The following is a 14,817-nucleotide window of genomic DNA, read 5'->3' as shown; positions in this document are numbered from 1 at the left end:
TGATGAGCCTGTGTCATAATTTCATGTCTTTCTCTTCCAAATTCTGCTTCCTTTTTTTTCCTTTTACAGGTTTGATTCTCATGAATACCTTGTACCCCAAACTTTTTCACATTGTCTTCTTCTAGATAAACCAATTTGTGACAGTGTCAGTTATTATTGATTTTATATTATAGACTAACACTTTTCAATTATATATCAGTTGATATATATTTGTACACTATGATATATATCTTTATATTATATCTATATTTATATCTATCTATGTATCTATACCTGCCTAGTTAGAAAGAGAAAGACACATACACAACACACACACACACACACACCCCTACAGAGGAATAAAGAGAGAAGTCCAAATTTGTAACTCAGATTTATGTTGTCTCAGTCTTTGGAAGTCTCTACATATTTTTTCTTTTCTCTTATTTAACATGAGGGATTTGGTAGCATAGAATACTAAAATTCAGTTTATACAAGATAGTTTTTATCACATATGGAAATAAGCATCTTCTTTCAAACACCTAAGTGTTCCTTTCATCTGTTACTTTGCAATGGCTAAATCTTTTAGAACAATTTAAGTAACAGTGACAATAAAACAGATCCTTGATTTGTCTGTTTCTTTAATGAAACTAACAAGTATTTCTCTATGAATTCTAGGAAGGAAAGTTGAGAGGGCAGTTCTTTGTTATCTTCAATGTTATTCTACATCCAATAGTGTGTTTTAAATCCATCTGTTTATCTATCTAATCAGAAAACATGTTGGGTGTTTACAAAATATCTTTGGACATTTATAAAAATTTTTATATCAGTATTTACCATTTTTCTTTTGAGGTTTGTTTTATTTTATATCTAAAATATGATAAGGCTACAGTTTTAATTCTTTGAACATTTTTACTGTTACATACATGAATTTGGAAACTTATTGTTTTCATGACCTGTAACTATTTATCTGAAATTATCTAATTCTTTCCTGAAATAATCCACAGATGCTTTCAGGTTAGTCTCTGTTTTTGCTAATTTTGTAATTTTCTTTTTCATAAATTTTTATCAATTGCTTTCCTGATTCTTTTGATCCACCAGGGTGATTACTATTTTTTCTACAATACAGATTATTACACAAATGTTTTAAAACTATTTGGAATAAAGTGATATAATTTTTTAAAAAAATTCTTCTTTACATAGAATAATATCTGCATTATTTTCCCAAATGTTATTTATTTGTGGTTTTCTGTTTTGAAAAATTTTCCTGGACTGACATTTGGCTATATGTTCTTCTTCTTATTTTTAGAAAGAGAATCTCGTTCTGTTGCACTGGCTGAGTGCAGTGGCATGATAATAGCTCACTGCAACCTCCAACTCCTGGGTCCAAGTGATCTCCTGCCTCAGTCTCCTGAGTAGCTGGGACTGCAGGCCCATGTCACCATGCCCTGATAATTAAAAAAAAAAAAACATTTGTAGATACAGGGTTTGCTTTTGTTGCCTAAACTGGTCTCTAACTCCTGGCCTCAAGCAGTTCTCCTATCTTGACCTCCCAAAGCTTTGGGATTACAGGTGAGAGCCACAGCCCCTGGCCTATACATTTTTAGACATCTTAGAAACAGAAGGGGATTAATGGATCATTGCTTCTAGTTTGATTCTTTTAGATGCTATTATTTTCAGCTAAAATTTTTATTAAACAGTTAATATTGTTTTAGGCTTTTTGCTGTTCCAGTTTTCAACGTATGAGCTGAATTTTTCTTTTACTGTCATTCTTCCTCATGATCGCAGACTAGCATACATCTCTTTTAATAATTATGCTTACATTGCACACATTTTTAAAGTTAACATTCTTTTTTCTCTAATTTCTAAATTTTTAACATTTCTTTTTTTTTTTTAGACAGAGTCTTGCTCTGTCTCTAGGCTGGAGTGTAGTGGCACAATCTTGGCTCACTGCAACCTCCACTTCCTGGGTTCAAGTGATTCTCCTGCCTCAGCCTCCTAAGTAGGTGGGACTACAGGTGCATGCCACCACACCTGGCTAATTTTTGTATTTTTGGTAGAGACGGGGTTTCACCACGTTGGCCAGGATGGTCTCGATCTCTTGACCTTGTGATCCCCCTACCTCGGCCTCCCAAAGTGCTGGGATTACAGGCGTGAGCCACCGTGCCTGGCCAACATTTCTTTTTGATTGAAGATGACTAAGCTAAAAGAGTTTAATCTGTTTATATTTTTTATATCTGGTAGCATTTTTTTTACTTTTGTGGTTTAATTGGTAACATTGATCACGATGCTGATAGTGTTGTTTTTCCCTCCTTTTTTCTTAATTTCTAAGCTATCTTTTGTTTTGATCCCAAGAACAGTGAAAGGGTCTGCATGATTTCTCATAAATGCATAATAATAAAGCATCTTTCATAGCCTAATATATGCAAATTTTCCATCAAGTGATTCACCGAATATGCATCCTCTGAAAGGAAGTGTAATGTATAACTACAGTATTATTCAGATCCCCTCAAATTTGTATTTTTTCTCTAAATCAGAAATGATTTAAATAAAATATTGACACTGTGACATAATTTTTCACTTCCGTAATTTTTTGTGAAATTTTCTCATTTCTTAGAGATTTTATTATGACATTATATAATATAAAATAAAAATTTTTACATATCTTTGTGATTGTTACATATCCTCAATAGAGGATAAGTCTTATTTTATGGCTTTAAAGACTTATTTCTATTTTACATTTATTACTATTTGTATTGCCAGAATTTTCTTTTATTTGCATTTTATTGGTGTCCCTTCAAACCACACATGCTGTATTTTGATTTATGTGTCACACATTTGGAGATTTGCCTTCCATAATCAATACATGGTTGGACTTTTTTTTTTGTATATTCTCATGATTTCTAAAAAAAAATCTAGCCTAAGATTTTTGTTTGCCAAGACAAAAAATTGAGCCTACAGGTCAAGATTTCAGATGGAGTGTGTCTACCAACATTTTCCCCTAAATGTCTCTGCAGTATTAGAATAAATAATAGAAATATTAACAAACCCAAGATGAGGCCAGAACATGCCACTATTGATAGAACTAAAAATTAGAGGAGACTTTGATTGAGATTTGACTAAAAAATAATTCAGGACAAAGAATCTTTTGCCCAACCTTATAAAATTAAAGTTATCTTTAATTATTTCTCCTAGAAACACACATAAACTCCAATCCTGCCACCAGTATGCTAAAATGAGTGGAAGTAATTGTGAAACTTTATTACTTATCATTTTAAAAATTCTCATGTATTATAAAATATATGTGTTTGGAACTTTTCCCCTTCCCTGTGTTTATACAAAAACCTGCCTTAGGGAGAATTGCTTGAACCCGGGGGACGGAGGTTGCAGTGAGCAGAGATCACGCCACTTCACCCCAGCCTGGGCAAAAGAGTGAAATTCTATCTCAAAAAAAAATAAAGGAAAAAGAAAAAGAAAAAAGGAAGGAAGGAAGAAAGGAAGGAAGGAAAAAGAAAGAAAGAAAAGAAAGAAAGAAAGAAAAGAAAGAAAGAAAGAAAGAAAGAAAGAAAGAAAGAAGAAAGAAAGAAGAAAGAAAGAAAGAAAGAAAGAAAGAAAGAAAGAAAGAAAGAAAGAAAGAAAGAAAGAAAGAAAGAAGAAAGAAAAAGAAAGAAAAAAGAAAAAGAAAGAAAGCCTGCCTTTGGAAATATTTAGTACCAGAATGAAGCCCTCACTATATATCAGAATAATTTCACTGGAAGATAAAGACAGAATAGTAAGTGCTAATGATTGTGCCTTACTTACGTAGTGCCAGGCACTATGCTTAAGAGCTTTACATAATGAGCAGTCCAGAGGTTAGAAAAGACAAAATAGATGTGAACACACACACTTCTGTGAGTGAAATTGCATGTTAAGAATTAATGCTTAAGTTACATATTGGCAAAATGTATTTTCAATTTATGCAGCAAGATTTAGGTTAATAGCTATAATTTAAAACGAATTCCCCAACACCAACAAGGAAAAGCCATTATCGCAATGTACAATGTAAGTAGGAACAAAGTCGGAATACAAATAACCAATAAATGTATTAAAATTTGGTAAGCCCATCAAAGATCAGAATAAAGAAATAAAAAAATGATTGTACATTTTTCACCAAATAAGATTGGCCACAACATTAAAGTTTTATAATGCCTACTGTTAGTGATAAGAAATAATAACTTTCTTATAATGGTGATAAGAAGACAGATTCCTGTCCTACTTGTTACATTGAGTAAAATGGATATGTTTTCCAATTACAAATTATTTTTATAATATAGGAAAAAAGAAGTAATAAGCATAAATTTCCAGTTAAGTTGGGCCTTCCTTTTTTATATAGATCAAAAACTCAAAGACTGCAGATGTAGTTTAAATGGTTAAAAAATAAAACTCACCCTAGGAATTTTAAGAAACAAAATCACTGTGGACCAGATTCAGAACAGGAAGACCTAGCGGTAGCCAGGACTGATCCACAGCATGCTGAGATCTGGCTCCAGGGATGGGCAGAGGCAGCTGGGAGGTGCCTATGCATCAGAAGCAGAAAAGCAAATATATCCAAAGCACCCCAGGTTTGCTCATTTGGGTCGTAGACCTACAGGTTCAATTATGCTTCTTTATTTCTTTTTTCCTTTCTCCCTTCCTTTCTTCCCCTCTCCCTCCTCTCTCTGTTATTCTCTCTCTCGCTCCTTCTCTTTCTCTCCTTTCTTTCCTGAAAAGTCATGATCTGCTAGTCACAAAAATTGCTTTATAATTATGACTCACAAACAATACATGACTTTCAGTCTATTTCCCACCTTTCTAAAGTTGGGGTTTAAATAATACTAACCGCAAAATAGACTTTCATGTTAAACAAATTAGATGCCAGTGAAGATCCCAGAGCCTTCACATAGTGGATGTGGCATGTAGTTTAAAGTCTATATAGTCTTTATTAGTTTAAGTCTAAAACAGGCAAGAAATAAAGTGATTTTAAGGTGGTTTTAAAATATATATATATATATTTTGGTTGAGAGATATACAATCATAGATCTCATTCTTAAACATAATATTTGAAGAGATACACACACACATGCAAACACACCCCCCTACACACACACAAACACAGACACACACACATCTTTTCATCTTCTACCACTTAATACAGTTCCATTAACATAATTTCATTTCCCATGATATGGCTTACTAGAAAGTCTAAAAAAAGGTTACTGCAGCGCTCAAATTTTGACCGCAAAAGAAAGTAATAGAACACCCTCTTTCAGAGGGTAGAGGGACTACAAGAAAGTTAGAAGGTAGACTATGAACTACACTCAATCTCTCAAAATTAGTGAATTATATCTGGATTGTTAAATAAGGAACACCCAACTACATGTTGTTAGGCAAATGAGTTGCAATAATTAAAATAGAAATTGTATTTAAGAAGCTTGGAAATTGTATTCTAACGAGTATCCTAGGTAATCATTCGTTCTCACAATTCTTTGTATGATAAAATCAGTAAATTTGCTCTTTTAAAAAGAGAGACCTAAATGTATTATTGTACCACCACTTTATGTATTTTATTGTCTATTTTCCTAACAGTAATTACCATATAAGCAGAAGTGATATTAATACCAGTACAGGTAGGCTGTTATTGTTCTGTTGTTATAAATAATTTCACAATTAAAGTGTCTTCAGCCACTCCTGAAAGTACTTCATGTCCATCTCTGATTAGCAGAGGAGCTCTACTCATTTAAGCTGAAAGAACAAAGCCAGTTGTTGGCATCTTTGCTAGAAAGAACTTCAGAAGGGTTTTAGAACACCAAATAAATGCGGCAGCCTGGAAGTGATACATTTCAATTATGGTCACAATTCTTTGGCTAACTTAGTCATATGGTCCTACCTAACCTCAGGGGAGGCAGACATACAATCTCACCAAATGCAAATTGAAACTGTAAGATACCACTTTACAATCATTTGGTTGTATTCCTAGAGAAATGAAAATATATGTTCACACAAAACTTGTGAATGATATACATAGTGTTGTTCATAATAGCCAAAAAGCAGAAATGAAATGATCACAAGAGAAACAAAGGTGATATATTCCACAATGGAATATTATTCAGCCAATAACAGGAAACGAGGTACTGACACATGCTACAACATGAAGAAACCAGAGACAAAAGACTGCATATTACTTGATCACATTAATGTGAAGTGTCAAGAACAAGCAAAACCACAGAAGCAGAAAGTAGAGTAACAGCTGCCAGGAGCTGTCCCCAGCCCCTAGACAGAAAAGGAGGTTGAGAGAAGGAGGACTTAGGTGTCTTTTAGGGGTTAATGAAATGTTCTAGAATGAGGTAGTGATGAGGGTTGTAAATTATTGTGAATATACTAAAACCCACTGAACTGTACACTTGAAAATGAGTACAAAGGGAAATTTTTGTGTTATGTAAATTTTATCTCAATATAAAAGATAATGAAGAGACAATGTAGTATATTTGTCTCAGAACCAGAGCTAGTAAAGGACCAATAACTCCAAACATACTGTTTCATACATCTGTGCTTTCACATATTTTATTCTTCTGCTTATAATTAATTTTCCTTAATTTTATTTAATGATTGAATTATTAATTACTCTTCGTGATTCAGTTTTAAAAACATCTAATTTGAGATGCAGTTGTTATTGATCATTTTCTTCTAGGCTATGCCTCAACCTTGCACAAATTTCTTTAATAGAGCTGCCCATGTTATTTGTAATTGAGTTTTTACATGTCTGCCTGTCTTTAATTTAACTGAACTATTGAAGAACAAATAAAACATTATTAATCTTGCCTCATATCATTAGTAATTTTGTAGTGCATGAAATATTATTAAATATATTAATCTATAAATGCTAATGACTTAATTGAATTGTTTATAATTTATTTTATAAATTATTTAAGTTTCACTCAAAATTATTTTTATATAAATTTCAAATTGAAAAGTTACAAATACTTTAAATTCCAGAGAATCTTTTAAAATTGAAAAGCCTTTATGTATCTCTATATAGTGGCCTTATTTTTCTTTCTTATATCTAGCAAAAGGATAGGTTTGTGCTTGAAACTGTTTGGTTAGGTAAGGTGTATTTTGATCTCAACTGTGAATACAAATAGTTCTTTTTCAGTCTAACTCTCTTTAAAAATCAATATTCATAAACCTAAATTCAAATATAAGAGCTATGGAATATTTCTCTATGTAACAATTAGAATTGGCAGAGATGAAAACATTCAAATAACAACTGACATAGTACCCAGAAATATGTAAATAAACATGTCTACGTGGAAGAAGTAAGTATTTGTTGAATAATAAGTACTTATGATGTTTAAGTGTAGAAGGGGTTAAAGTACATTCATTTCTTCTTAAAGAGTGCTTAATGAGTCATTGATCCAGATAGATGCAGAGTGTATTTGTCTCTATGTTCAGACAGTATAGGTTTAAGGATGGATTCAAAAGTACTCTTCATTGTTGATTTTATCACATAAATGACTTTCTTCAAGTTTTAAAATTAAACAAAAGTTTATTTTCTGACATTTAACAATACTAAAAGATTAATCTGTTTTCTATTTTAAAAAATTTCATGTTCTTATTTTTTCTGCAAGTAAGTGTTCTCTAGCCTTAGATGACATTTCTTCAAAATTACAAAATAAACCTAAAGGTATTTTTAAAATCTTAAAGTCTATTCTTAAACAATCACCTTTTAAACTATTTAACATTTGTTTCTAACCTTCAGCAATCCTGTACAACATTTGTAATCATTTTGTTTTACATTAATTCACCCTTGCAGAAGGTGCTTAATTAATAAATTTAGTTTTTAAGATGTTATATTATAAAAATTAATATACAAGTTGCTTTTTTGGAACTCAGAACACATTCTTTGAATTAACTTTAAAAAGTTGTTTAGAATTGCAGTTAGATTTTTTGGCTAGTTTCCACGAACTCTATTTAACCTTTGTTATATGACATTACAGTTTAAAAATGACTGTTTTAAAAATAATATTGATAGCAAAATAAAAGAGTATATTTGTATCTTTATATTGATACATCTGTAGACACACACATAGATCTATCTATAGGTAGATATGGATATATTGATGTATATAGGTATCTAGAAGAAGAGATATATGGTAAAATTAAATATAAGTTATTAATATTGGCCTGGTATACTATTGTGGAAAAGAACTTTAACATAATAGACCATTTCATGTAGGTTTGGAGAGACCCCTGGAAAACTTTATAGTTTATAATAGGAACAAAAGTACTGATAATGGTGATGACATCCTTAGTCCTTATACCTAGTTTCATATACACACACATCTATAGTATTAATATCACTATCATCATCTTCATTAACCAAGATACATTTTGTTTTGTTTATTTTTCATGCAGAATGACAAGCTATAAAATTAAAGATACTCCACTGATACTCAGATACATTTTAGATGTCAACAAGATGGATAATAGATTATATATTATAAAATATTTTGTAGAAATAAAATTTGGATTAAAAATCAAGGCTTTTACTCACTTCTTGGTATTACAGAAGCCATTACATTCTGACCTCTCTCCATTCCCTGTGCCTCCTGCTCAATTTTCTTAATTATATGGACATATTGGATTATTTGTTGTTGCCAGTGAACTGAATCTGGTGAGTCAATACATCAGTCATTGTTCTGTGTTGCTGGCAACACAGAAAAGTAATCAAATAAGTAATTACAGATAGCCCACATAATCTCTGGGAAAGCCTATAACCAGGCTTGAAGACTACCTCACCAGGAATAGTACCCAAAAACACGCTGCAGGGCTGTGACTCCAAGGGCAACACAGTGCAATTCACCACAACTTGTGTCTTTGTGACTGCTGGCTTGGGCATAGACTTCTGCTGCCAGAACCACTGGTGTTGTTGCCTCTAAATTCTAAATGTCCCTGTCTCCATAACTAGGTGCCAGCCTCTGCACTTGCCTGGTTTTATGATCCAAAGACTGGTTTAGGAGTATCTCATTGGTGAAGCAGAAAGTCACTTGCCTGTACTGTAGCTGCAAGGGAGGCTGAGAAAGTGAGTAGCTCCTAATTGTTGTTTGTGGCAGAGACAGTTTCCCAACTGTTCCTAATATGAGAAAAGTTTTTAAGATTCAATGTTAGTCAAAGAAATGTAAAATATCCTCTTGATGCAGCAAATTGTTTTGAATAAATGCTCATTTAAACTTTTCATCAAGTGAATAAAATACTATCTGTTCTTTTCATTGCTCTCTTACACAAATAAGTGTTTAATGAAAATAAACACATAATTATATTCATTTACACACTATTTATATGAAATAGATAATTGAGTTCATTGTAAATTGGAATATATTATTGTATTTGTGCAAAAGTAATAATAAGACTAATAATGACTAATAGGCATTTAGAACTATGTTATATTTGGTATCATGTAATGGTGATAGATGGTTAAAAATAGTGCAAGATATTGCTGTGGATAATCTCACCTGAGGGTGAGGAATGAAAGCAATTAAGTAAAGACGATGAGTAATGGTAGCAGTTAAGTAAAACTATTAGTTCAGATTGAATCCCTCACGGGTATAATAAGTCACACTGTATACTCCAAAAATATATGTTCAAGTCCTAAACTCTGGTACTGGTGTATGCCTTGTTTGGAAATAGGGTCTATGCAATTGTAATTAAGTTAAGGACCCCAGGTTAAGATCATTCTTCATTTCGAATTAGCCTTGGTCCAATGGCTGGTATATTAAAAAGAGAAGACAGGGAGATTATAAGCACAAGACAGAAGGCCGTGTGAAGCTGGAGGCAGAGACTGGAGTTACGCTGCCATAAACCAAGAAATGCTGGAAGCTACCAGCAGCTGGAAGAGGCCAGGATTCTCCCCTAGAGACTTTGGAACGAACATGGCTACGCCAGCACCTTTGTTTCAAACATCTGGGCTCCAGAAGTCTGAGAGAGTAAGTTTCTGTGGTTTTTGGCCACTGAGTTTGTGTTGATTTGTTCTGGAATACCAAGACAACCAATACAATGGTTTGAAATAGGATGGTATTTGTCTAAGAGGTTTTTCTCTACTCGTCTGTTGGTAGATGTGAGCAAGAAAACTTGATTACTGGCTGTTCACAGGAACAGATGGCTGATAATTCGAGTTGCTCAGGATTTGCTTCTACTTTGAGTTGTTTTATGTATTTCATTTCTAGCAAGCTTATCATTATGTAATTCTATTTTACAAACATCTTTGAAAGTGTTGTGTAGCTTTCAAATAAATACCCAAATAGATTTATAAAACAAGCCAATGGATAAATTGGAAATCTAGATATTTATTGATAAGGATGGGAGAAATTAGAAAGCTTGAAAAATAAATAAACATTTGGAATGCATTTATTTCTACAAGTAGTTGTGAAGTTTTAAAAAAATTTAGTGTTTTTCATTTAAGTTTGCAAAGTAAGTATTGCAACTAAAGAATAGTTTGAGGACAACTGGTGATCACAAGTATAGCAAGCAACAAAAACAATGATGAAAGGATTAGAGATAGTAAAACAAAATGAAAAGGCAAACCCATCATCATGATGGCATGGCAACTGTCTTGAACATTTTGACCTTTAAATACAGTCCATGTAAGTCACTTTCACTTTATGTTGGATTGTAATACTTTGCTGGTTCTACTGAAGGAGAGACTCACGGAAATGTGTCAGGTCACACACACAAATTCAGTTGTATAAAATGCTATCCTGAGTAGGGACATAAAAACTGGGAGGGAATCAGAACAACACAAAGATATATTGTAAGGGAAGTACCAGCAGGGCATGAAAGTTACACAATGGAGTAAGAAAAGAAAATTGTGAAAGACCGATACTCCCCTTCCTAGCTTGGCTGATTGGAAGAACGACAATGTGATTGGCAGAAATGGTAATATAAAGAAACAGAGGAAGATTATGTGAGCTCTTTCTAAATGACTATCTTTGACAGAACCTACTAAGGAATGCTAAAGCGTTTAATTGATTAAACATTTCTCCCCCTGGTCTCTATAATAGCATTCCTGAAACGAGTCAATAATGCCAGTTTTCATTCAAGTTGAGGATGTAGGTGTTGGGATGAGATGATTTGTGAAGTATTCCCACACAGTACCTCTGTAGCACCTCCAAAGAGTGACTGTCTCATTTTTTCTTATGAGTTTTAGAGATGTTCTTGCAGAGTGGAAGGGATTTTTCTTGTTTCTGGCATTAATTTTAAAAGCCTGTGAGAGATGAAGATGGAAGACTTGAAAGTACATATTAGATGGCAGAATTGTTCTCTCCCTGCCTCTCACATCATATTTTTCATGGCTAAGATCAAATCCTTCAAGTCATGGATTGAGATGTGCAGATTTGGAGTGAGAGCAAGTTGTTCAGGGCAATAAGATGGGTGTGGGGCTGCAGGATTTTTAGGGACAGGGGACAGAATATCATTTTCAGATAAAGATGAAGATACAAGTGTCAAGAATATTATACTCCAGTTTCTTTCTGGGTCCTGGGAGGTGAGGCATAAAGAGTATTCCTGTTTGAGCTGCCAAAGGGGCAAAGCAGAAATTACTGCACCTACCCCAAATGTTCTGGACCCTACCATGGGGGCAGGGAGGGCACCCACGTTTCTTTATCTGGGGTGAGCAAAAGTTAACTAAATGTTAGATATGGTGCTATAGGAGATTAGAGTTGAGGCATTTTTGCTAATCTAAGATTCAGTTTCTAATTTCATTTTATTTCAGAACAGTTCTTTACCTATTCATGAGAGTAAGATGTACTTACTCCTCTGAGCTTCCGTGCAACCCTGTGTATTATATTCCAAATATTATGTATTTTCTACCTTATTAAAATGTAAAGCTGTGAGGAGAGTTTTAGTTCTTCAGCCAAATAGTCCCAATATATGGAATTGGTCAGACCATCCATATAGATTATGGTATTCTATTGCCTAAAGTAGTAAATATTTATTTCTGAGGGAAACCTGTGATACCCCTTTTCTATGGGCATCAGTCTACCCTTTCTACAATCCCTTGGAATTTCTTTGCATTTTCAACTACCATTTCCAATCAGTTTTATCTGCCTGTTCTTCATTAACACAAATAGAATCTATTATAATAGTTTTTAAGTCATTTTCCCTGCCTCTAGTCTTTTCTTCCTCAATTTCTGCTTACCTTAGAAGCATAGATTTCCCAACTTTCTGTTAGCCTCAAATTTATTCTAGTAACTACAGAAGAATTCTCCTATTATAGCCTGGTCTTAAAGACCTACATTTGCACAAAGAAATCTGCTTCATCTTATTGCTGTATTATTGCCTTCACAATTCACTTTTGAGTAATGAACCTCCTGTTAGGAAGGACACTATCACTCGTTTTACTCTCTGCATCTAAGAATACTTTCCCAGTATCCAATTCACGCCCATTCTTTAATTCAATGCACTTTAATTTAGTGCACTTTGTATGTCACTCATGAATCATTTCCTACGGGCTTACAACGAGGATTTTTCAACCTCAGCCGTAATGCCATTTTGAGTCGGATAATTTTATGGTAGGGGAAAGAGTACTATCCTGTGCATTGTGGGCTGTTTAATAGCATTCCTGGCCTCCACCTGCTAGATGCCAGCAGTTTCTCCACACCCAAAGTGCGACAACTGAAGGGAATACCACTTTGGCATAAGGATTATTTTGAGCCGAAGGTAATTAAAAAACAATAGCAATTGAGAAACCACAGTAAGAACCATCTGCCTTCATTCTATCTGACAAAAATTAAGGCACAGATTTCCTTTTTATAAAGGGATATTTTTATTTGTAAAGGTCCCCCACTCCCATGCCCAGGAGAGGAAAATGACTCTTATCACTTGAGATGGCACCAAGATGTGTCTGGTTTACAAAGAAGCCTTATCTACATTAGCTTACCCCATATATTTTCTTGTCATCATTCCCCAAGTTACCTCTCTGGGAACCAAAACCTCACTTTCTTTTATCTAGTCACTTCCCCACAATGTATCCCTTTTTACTGCCCCTTTGGGTTTCCCCTGCTTCTAGTCACTTCCCTACTTCTAATCTTTTCTTCCTCAATCTCTGCTTACCCTATAAGCTTAAATATTTATTTTTGTGAAATGCTCCATGCACATAAAACATCAATAACGCTTACATGACTTTTCTCCTGTTAATTTACCTTTTGTCAATTTAGTTCACAGGATCCCAGAGTCCGAACCTGAGAAAGTAGTGGAAAAGTTTTTTCCCTCCTCTATACTTACGAAAATTGTTTCCAGACTTTGCCAAGTATTTCTTGGGGATGGAATTATCTCTGATGGAGAAACACTGCTCTAAACAATAATCTTTTGAGATTAAAAGAAAAGTTCACTACATTTGTGTAGCTCTTAACATTTTACAAGCTATTTTGTAAAATGAGCTTCTTTATTCGTTACTACAGTGCCATGTATCATTAGGACCTTACAGATGATAGACACAAGGGCATATAATTTGGTAGCTGGCTAGTTTAGTATTCTTTCTACCATTCAACGGTATATAGGGTCTGTATGAATCACTCCTGACTTAATCACAATCTACTTTTTGGGATGTCTTCTTACATTCTTAAACTCTTGGATTATGTTTTGTTCTTGGTAGTTACTGTTTCTGTCTATGAATAGATTGCAAGCAACTTGAAGGAAATAATTATTATTACATAAAAAACATTGGGTATACAGCAGAAATGTTACCTGCTCCATTCACTTAATATTAAAGAAGGAAATTATCTTCTATCAATAGCTAGCATAATCCTTTGTGTATAGTAACTGCTCAATCAACATCTAATGAAATATTTAAAGAATACTGATGAGCATCCTTAGTCACATATGTGAATTAAACAACATTTTTCTTTGTTGGAAACTTCTTCAGGTTTTTTTTTCTTCTTCTTAGAACACATTTTCGTCGGATTCCTTGTTCTCATGTCTCAGTCCCTTCATGATCAATCTGTGAATTAAAGGATCCATTCAGAACCTCTTGTTAAAACTTCCCATCACCTCCTGTATGCACTAATTTCCATGTTTTACAAAAATCTATTTTTATCCAAAATTCATGAAAAGATTCATTTCCTTGGAATAGCTAATCTTACAAATTTGAAAGAAGTAATCAGATACTATACTAGGTAACTACTGAGTTAATCAGTGAATGGTTGTAGGGGCATCTGAGATATGAAAGTGGTCCTATTCTGAACCAAAGCAAGAGGTTATTATTTTTCTACATTTCATCCAGGTACCTTTGGGAAAAATAATTTTGCAATAAAAAAATCAGATGATATAAAAAGGGAAACTGTTACTAAACTAAATCATTTTGAGATGGACTCACTGGAAAAGAGTGAATAAAAAGGTGAGTTTCCTGAATGTAAGAGGGCAATGGATTAGTAACAGAGATTATTCTGAAATTTTGGCCAGAGTGACCATGAGATTGAGGATGTTGAATAAAATACATCTGTAAAAATTAATTTACTTTGAAATGAACATATTCAAGTTGATTGTTAAAGTGCATGAAGGTTACTTTGAATCTAATAGATGAATACATATGAGAAGGGGGGATGCATTAAGAAGAGGGTCCCCAAACACACAACTCTGTCAAAACCTCTAGTGTGCGATATAAATATAATAAAATGTGTGAGCAAGGGGAAATAAAAATGGAAAAAATAATTCCTTATTACTGAAAACATTTCTCTTCTGCAAGAAAAATCAAGAGTTGGCTGGGCACGGTGGCTCACGCCTGTAATCCCAGCACTTTGGGAGGTCGAGGCAGGTAGATCACGAGGTCAAGAG

The 14,817-nt window shown here is 33.7% G+C and overlaps 1 long non-coding RNA gene across 1 annotated transcript; it reads left to right on the top strand.

The window, feature by feature from the left end:
• The first annotated feature begins 2,677 nt into the window (after positions 1–2,677).
• On the top strand, positions 2,678–9,966 carry LOC129480359 (uncharacterized). The gene is made up of 3 exons (XR_008657011.1): positions 2,678–3,748; positions 8,960–9,073; positions 9,742–9,966. It is a non-coding gene; the product is annotated as an uncharacterized lncRNA (long non-coding RNA).
• The last annotated feature ends 4,851 nt before the right edge of the window (positions 9,967–14,817 follow it).

This window comes from Symphalangus syndactylus, chromosome 4 (assembly GCF_028878055.3).
Source record: "Symphalangus syndactylus isolate Jambi chromosome 4, NHGRI_mSymSyn1-v2.1_pri, whole genome shotgun sequence".
Classification (NCBI taxonomy): domain Eukaryota; kingdom Metazoa; phylum Chordata; class Mammalia; order Primates; family Hylobatidae; genus Symphalangus; species Symphalangus syndactylus.
Note: the sequence above shows the minus strand (reverse complement) of the source record. Positions and strands in the feature narration are given on the sequence as shown.